Genomic DNA, 5,967 nt, shown 5'->3' with positions numbered 1-5,967 from the left:
CAGGTCTGATCATGTCACTTCACTACTCAGTAAACTTCTGTGACTCCTTATTACCTCCAGGATCAATGCAAAGTTCTTTGGCATTCAAAGCCCTTAATAAGCTAACTCCCTCCTACTTTTGTAGTTTTAGGTTTTAGGGTTCCACATAGGTTGTACATGTGTGGCTAATGCAAAACAATAACATAGTAAATATATTGTAAAAGACTGACTATATTTGCCTCCCTGCTATCCCACCTCCCACTTGTTCTGTCCTCTACTTTGGTCCCGTCCCTTTTCAAAAGTGGGTCCAACTTCCCTCCCCCCCCAGCCTGCCCTCCCTTCCATCATCACCCCTATCTTCCATTCCCCCCCTACTCTCCTGGAGGGTGAGATACCCTATTTAGTGTGTATTTCATTCTCTCCTCCAGCCAAATTCAATGGGAATAAGGTTAATCCATTCCCTTTTGCCTTCCTATTCTTCCCCTCCATTGTAACCATTTTCCCTTGCCCCTTCTATATGAGATAATTTACTCCATTCTGTCTCTCCCCATCTTCTCTCATTATATTCCTCTCTCACCCCTTAATTTCACCTTTTAAGTATCATCCCTTCCCGTTAAATTGGTACTGTGCCCTCTATCTATGTATACTTGTAAATGTATATACACACATTCACATATGTATTCATATGCCCATATACCCTCACATATAGACATATGTGTGTGAGTGTGTGTGTTTCTATTCCCTTCAACTTCTGAGAAAAGTTTCATAAGTTACAATTATTGTTTTTCCATGTAGGAATGTTAATAGTTCAACTTTGATAAGTTCCTTATGATTTCTTTTCCCTATTTAGTTCTCATGCTTCTCTTGCTTCTTGTATCTGAATGTCAAATTTTCTATTCAACTCTGGTTTTTTCAGCAAGTATGCTTGAAAGTCCTCTATTCCACTGAATGACCATATTTTCCCCTGAAACATGACTCAGGTGTGCTGGGTAGGTGATTCTTGGTTTTAATCCTAGCTCTTTTGACCTCTGGAATATCATATTCCAAGCCCTTCGATCCCTCAGTGTAGAAGCTGCCAGATCCTGGGTTATCCTGATTGTGTTTCCACAATATTCAAATTGTTTCTTCCTGGCTGCTTGTAATATTCTCTCCTTAATCTGGGAATTCTGGAACCTGGCTATAATATTCCTAGGAGTTTTCTTTTTGGGATCTTTTTAAGGAGGTGATCTATGGTTTCTTTCAACCTCTGTTTTGCCCTCTAGTTCTAAAAGATCAGGGCAGTTTTCTTTGAGAACTTCCTGGAGGATGATTTCTAGTTTCTTACTTTGATCATGGCTTTCAGGTAGTCCAATAATTTTTAAATTATCTCTCCTGGATCTATTTTCCAGGTTAGTAGTTTTTTTCCCATGAGATATTTCCATTGCTTTCTATTTTTTCATTTGTTTGGATCTGTTTAACAGCATCTTGATTTCTCATAAGGTCATTAGCTTCCATTTGCTCCAATCTAATTCTGAAGCAATGATTCTCCTCATTGAGCTTTTGAGATTCTTTTTCCACCTGGCAAATTAGGCATTTTAAGGCATTCTTATCCTCATTGCCTTTTTGATCCTCTTTTGCCATTTGAGTTAGTCTGTTCTTTAAAGGTGTATTTTCCTCAGTCAGGTTGTTGACCCTTAGTTCTTAATTTTCTTGCATCATTCTCATTTCTCTTCCCAATTTTTCCTCCACTTCTCTTATCTGCTTCTTAAAGTCTTCTGTGGCCTCTAACCAGCTCATATTTTCCTTTGAAGCTTTTGGTGCAGGAGTTCTGACTTCTCTGTCTTCCTCCTGTCCCATGCTTTGCTCCTTTTTGTCCCCATAATAGGAGTCTAATGTTGGAATCTTCTGTCTGCTTTGTTTCCTTTGCCTGGTCATGTCACCCCTCAGTCACTTGACCCCTGGGCTTTTTGCCACAGTAGGACTCTGCCACCAGACAGGGGAGCTTTCATCCCAAATGCTGGGGTTTTCTCAGCTGCTGGACGTATTAGATGGGTACCCTCTCTGAGGTCTCCACATGCTCTGGCAAGCTGGACACACACCCCAGGACCTCCACCCTAGACTGCAATCCAGATCCAAGAAGTTTAAAGCAAGAGCGATTACCCCTCAGACTGGTGCTTATTCTCCCTACACTCTGAAGGCCAGGAGCTGAAGCTGCCCGTGGCACTGGGTGGCTTTGCCGGCATCTCAGTGGCTTCTTGCCCTGGGGGCAAAAGCTATGTACTCCCCCTTACTGGGTCCCAAAGTCCAGACTGCACTGTCCTCTCACTTTGTCCTTCACAACTACGTGTTGATAATTCTGGAAATGGCCACAGCCACTGCTGATCTGGAGTCCCTCCAGCCAGCCTAAGATTTTATTCTTAACAATGGAGAGAGAATTCACTTGAATTATGACATCAGAAGCCAGATTGAAGAGGTTTTAGAAGAGAGGGGCAAGGAAGTAGAGGCACCCAAAGTAGTTGATATTTTAAAGGAATTTGGCTGAGAAGAGAGATAAAGGGTGATAGCTTCTGGAGATGGAACACACTACTTAGACTTTTTTTTTAAAAAGAATTCTTTTTGTTTATTAAAGACTGATTTTCAAGCAATATGAAACTAACCAGTAAATAGAGAGAAATTGAAGATTAGATTCAGCAAGAATAACTGAGAATAAGGGTGAAGGGGAGGGTATGGTGAAAAAGACAGAAAGGTATATGAAACTAGCAGGTTTGGCCTTCATAAGTAGTCAGAGACTATAGTGAAGGAAGAGACAGAGGTGACCTCTTGTGAGGGGTCAAATAAGGAGATGTGGAAAACAGAAAGTTTGTGGTAAATGTTGCAAAAATATAAGAGAAATATAAGTATCCATTAAAAACCTCCTAACAGTGCAATATCCAAACATTAATGATTATCTTTGAGTGTACTCATTTGATTGTTTCCAAATCAATCTAACTGTAGTATCATTGCTTTGTTTTGTACAACAGTAATGTGAGATACCTTGTGAATTACTTTGTTAAAATGTGCATAGTCTATATCTATCACATTTCCTTCATATTCCAGGGTAGTAATCCTGTCAAAATAGGCAATAAGATTAGTTTTACATGGCACCACTTTGTTTCTCTATCCATCTCTTTAACAATTTCTCAATAGAAGAATCATGGATCAATTGAATATAGAAGTTGTAAGGGACTTTATCTTTGGTCCCAGGCCCCTGCATAGGTATATATTTAAGACACAAAGGGAACTATCGTTTCTAACTCTCAAAAGCAGCTCATTTCCTCATTGGTCAACCTCAACAGTTATGAAGCTATTATAATGAGGGGAAATCTTTCCATTCTCTATCTTATTTATTATGTCTCATGAGGCCACACAGAATAAACCTTACTTTTGTTCTCAGAACTACTCTTAGACCATGATGCTTTCTTGATATGTACTATTTGGTAATGACTTTCTCCCTTGGACTCAATGTAGCCCTTTGTTTTGTATCTCTCTCATTCACATAATCATGTACTATTTTTTTAAGCAATTGGGGTTAAGTAACTTGCTGAAGGTTACATGGCCAGTTATTTCTGGGTGTGGTGCTAAGTATCAGAGCCCAGATTCGATCCCAGGTCATCCCAACACTGGAGCCGGTGCTCTTACTTGCTGTGCTACCTGGCCACCCCTCATGTACTATTTTTACCAAAGCCAATAGTTGCCTCTCTCTTTAGGAAAAAAAAGTATTTACTTATCCTCCAGAATATAAGGTCTTTTAGGGACAGTCTTATGTAACTTTATCTCCCTAGAGACTAGAACTGTAGACAATAAGTACTTCTTTATTGATTAATGGATTTGTGAATGATTCTTTTTTTAATAATAAGCATTCATTACATATATTTGTTTGATTTAATTATAATATGTGCCTCTTTATCCTCCAGAGTGCTGTGCAAATAATAGATATTCAATAAATATTTGGTTGGTTGATGATACTTTTCTGTACTTCTGTACCCCTTGCCACAATGCTTAGCATAGTAAATAATCACTGTTTGATTGAGTGAAAGAGCACTTCATACATAATGCCTGATTAATAGAAAAATGTTTTCTTTCTGACAAACCAAGTACCTTTTTAAAATCAAATCCATCAATTCCTTCCATGGTATTGTAGGAAGAATGATGGGACTAAAGTCAGAAGATCTGATTTGGAGGCCTGTGTTTACCACTTAAACATTGTGTGATAAGCAGGCCACTTAACATCCCTCATTTTCCATTTCCTTGTCTGAAAATATGAGGAAAGTTGGTGAGGTGTACTAGTTGGATTATATGTTATCTTCTCACTTTGAATACAATGATAAAAATGTACTGCCTTAAAAATGCTAAGTTACACCCCAAGTCTCTGTCTTTAATTTTCTTTGGGGGGGGGGGAGCGGATAGGAGGGAAATGGGAGATACTGTGTTTTGTTTTGTTTGAACCTTTTTTCTACTAATTCATCCCTTACGTGCCTGACTATAGAGAACACTCGGGAAAAGCCTAATAAATAATTATTCAGTAAGTCTTGGAGAACTGGTGAGTCAAGACACTTAGCAGATCCCAAACGGAAATAAAGGTGCCAGGTGTTATTACAAGATTTGCTAGTCTTTTCAGATTATAATTTCTCAGCTTCTCCAGGAGAATAGGATTATTTAGGTCTATCATTAAGGTCTTTCCTTTCTTTCTTTTTCTTTTCTTTTTTCTAACCTCCTTGATACTTCTACAACCATATGTTCTTTGACATTCTTTTTAATTAGTGACAGATGGATGAAGAAATTTTAGATCCTAGACTTGATTTCATGCTGTTGTGGTATTTTTAAAGTGGCACAACACACACAGTATTTGTCTCTTAATTTACTTTTGTTTTTCCTTAGCCTTTTCCTACCTCAGGCTTATTACTCCATATTTCTGTGGTCAGCAGGCTTTTCAGTTCAGTTCATTGCATAGAACAGAAGCTTTGCTGCTCCTCTTTGAACAGTGGATTGCATAGATACTGAGGCGGTATATGAAGATGAATGTTACCCAACCCAAAGGAAGGTTAAGATGCAGATAAATGCAACTACAATTTAGCACAGAACATGATGTGCCTTTCAAGACATGAAAAGTGCTTTGAGTGATCACAGGAGATGCCACTCATATCTAGTTTTTGTAAAAGGGGGGCAGGCAGTGAAAGTTTCATAGAAAGGTAGAATTTAAGTTGACCAGGGAGGATGTGAAAGATTTGGGGAGGCTACAATTTGGTGGCAGGATTTTCTATATGGAATGAATAAAAGACCCCCCCAAAAACATGCTAATATTGTCATAGAATTCACATTCTTTCTCTGGAGAAATTATTTTATTCTCTGTAATCTCTGCCTCTTATATTACATGCCTCTGCTATTTACTGCCAATTTCAACATAACAATAAACTGTTGTTCTATGATTACATGAAAAAGAAACCTGTTAGTTAATGTTCATCACCAGTTTCCTTTACTATTCTTTCTACTATAATTATAGATACATTTCTAAGTAAGTCTTCAGTATTATAAATATTGACAGTAATTCACTTGGCTATGAGACAAGTAGGCGACCTGTATCTGGATTCAAGAATTCCTAAATTCAATTCTGGCCTCAGACATTAACTATCTCTGTCACCCTGGACAAATCACTTGATTTGTTTGCCTTGGTTCCCTCAACTGTAAAATGGGGATAATAACACCATTTATCTTACAGTGTTATTTTAAGGATAAAATGAGATAATACTTGTAAGTACTTGGCACACTGCTTAGCACATAGGGAGTACTTAAAAATGTTTGTTCCCTTTCTCCTTTTCTTCCCTCCTTCCCTCTTTCCTCTTTTCCTTATTTTCCTTCCTCCCTCCCTCTACCCTCCTCCTTCTTTCATTCTTTCTTTATTTTCCTCCCTCCCTCTTTTATTCCTTTCCTTCCTTCCTTCCTTCCTTCCTTCCTTCCTTCCTTCCTTCCTTC

Source organism: Petaurus breviceps, unplaced genomic scaffold (genome assembly GCF_028583685.1).
Source record: "Petaurus breviceps papuanus isolate PSGF00001 unplaced genomic scaffold, PetGlider_PUasm1.0 98, whole genome shotgun sequence".
Classification (NCBI taxonomy): domain Eukaryota; kingdom Metazoa; phylum Chordata; class Mammalia; order Diprotodontia; family Petauridae; genus Petaurus; species Petaurus breviceps.
Note: the sequence above shows the minus strand (reverse complement) of the source record.